Below are 2,500 nucleotides of genomic sequence, written 5' to 3'. Positions count from 1 at the left end.
GAAGAAGAAGAGAAGGATTTAGAGAGAGGGAGAGGGACACTGTGCAGAGCCTGAGTAGGGGCTGCAGGGTGAGGACCAGGTGGTGGTGGTGGTGGAGGAGGAGCGATGGAGGGACTCACCAATTGACGGGTGACTCAACTCAGCCTCTGGAGAAGCAGGGGAGAGGAGGCGACACTCATTGTGGCGTGGCTGACAGAAGACAAATGACAGGGTCTGGGCTTTAGGTGAGGGACAGGGTGGTTACCTCTGCTTTCCATACCAGCCCCGCCCCCCTCCTCCTCCTCCTCACTTTACTGTCGCTGGCCCTGATTGGTCCATCGGGGCATCTGTGGGATGTGATTGGATCACAGTTCACAGCAGGGAACTTGAAGAGTGTGTGGTGAGTTTGTCTTGAGGCGAAGTGGAATATTATCTGTTACATGTTGAAGTGTGTTTCAGGTGGTTGATATTCTGCGGGTGTTTTAATAATCGGTCTTGTTGTTTTGCTCCTTGTTCTTACTGACTGGACTTGACAGTTAATGTCAACGTCATAAAATCGGACAGAAAAACAACCTTTTGGTAAAAAAAAAAAAAGTATTTAGCTACCATTTAATATTCTGAAATGCACAGTGTTATCAATAGCAAGGCAAGGCAAGTTTATTTGTATAGCACATTTCATACAACAGGGGCAGTTCAAAGTACTTTACAAACAATATTTAGCCAATATTTACAGTGAATTTATAGAGCTTGGATTACGGATCATAAATCTCAACGTAGGGTTCGGGCCTGTTTGATTTCCTCGTGGAGTTTGTTCCAGGAGCATGCGGCAGACGGGATTTAAATTTAGCAGTTTAAATGACGTTTAAAATGTACACACAAATGATTAATTTCATCCAAGTGATGTTAAATCAGTTCACACCTTGTTGTACTTTCCCATATTTCTTTCCAAATAACCTTCTAGAAGGTGTCAAACCGTCAACACCTCACACCTTCAATGCACCAGCAACTTTCCACCCCTCCCTTTTGCCACTCTTACCCTCTCACCACACACAGGCATACACACACACACACGCACGCACGTGTGCACGGACGTACGTGTGCACACACAAATACACGCACGCAGGCATGCACACAAACACACACATGTACGTGTGCACACACACACTTTACAAACACACACTAACTCAACATAAGAAGAAATAAACGGCACATATAGGCTATATGTCTGTGTATGTATGTGTGTGTGTGTGTGTGTGTGTGTGTGCATGCCTGTGTGTGTGTGTGTGTGTGTGCATGCCTGTGTGTGTGTTTGTTTGTGTGTGTCTGTAAGGGTCTGTAATGGTCTTCAAGATGACTCATAATGTATTTTGTCTCCATCGGACCGCAGCATTCACTGTATATTGTCTTATAAGCTGAACTCTATATCTGGAGGAAGCACACACACACACACACACACACACACACACACAGGCATGCACACACACACACACACACACACACACACACACACACACAGTAGATGTATCTGACACAGGAAGCTACAGGTTGGAGGGGTTAGAGAGGCCAGAGGGGTCATAGCAACAGCAGCTCACACACACACACACACACACACACACACACACGCACACACACACACACACACACACACACACACACACACACACACACACACACGCACAGTGTCAGGCCTGACCTAGATTGTCATAGGTTTAAAATAACCCTGAACATCAAGCATTTATCTGTCCGATCTGTAACACCTTTAAAGATGGATATTCACACCGTTCAGTCAGTTGAGAAATCTCCACTATGCTGACTCTGATCACGTTGTTCCATGGTATGAGTGTCGACAGTAATGTCTTGCTCTGTGGGACTAAGTGAGGACACACACACACACACACACACACACACACACTCGTGTTAGGGGTACTGTCATTTCCAAACAGTCTCCCACAAAACCCTTCACCCCCGGCCCGGCCCCACGTTTTGCATGTCTGGCCACAACAGCTCTCAGAGAATGACAGACACAGCTCTGATGATGCCGAGGAGGGGGGGGTGGGGGGGGGGGGGGGGGGGTGGGACATCTTGGGTTGTCTAACAACAACCATTTCTCCAATAGATTCTCAGGAGAGACTGTGAGTTAAAGGCATTTTTAGCAGCCATTGAACTGTATCCTTCATTTTGAATGTAAGCTACATTTAGGCTACATCCTGTATAGAGATTTTTTCAGTTAGGCATTGTATGCCACTGTGTTGAAGATGTCATTGTAATGTATGGAATGGAGTGAGGAATGGTATTGTTGTGGATTTCATTGATTCTTAGTAGATTTAGTGGTAGTATAAAAGCACAAAGAGCTTAAATCAATTGGCTCAAATGAGACCTTTTATTAAGCAAAGTTACATGAGCCCAGAGTCAAAAAAGCGCCCCTCCTGTGAGAAGGGACACACATTTATAGAAGCCTGCCTTATGAGGTCACTACTCATACTTAACCAATCATGAATCTGCGCAACAAGTTATTGTGCAA

The sequence above is a fragment of the Nansenia antarctica genome (genome assembly GCF_963989245.1).
Source record: "Nansenia antarctica genome assembly, chromosome: 10".
Lineage (NCBI taxonomy): Eukaryota > Metazoa > Chordata > Actinopteri > Argentiniformes > Microstomatidae > Nansenia > Nansenia antarctica.
Note: the sequence above shows the minus strand (reverse complement) of the source record.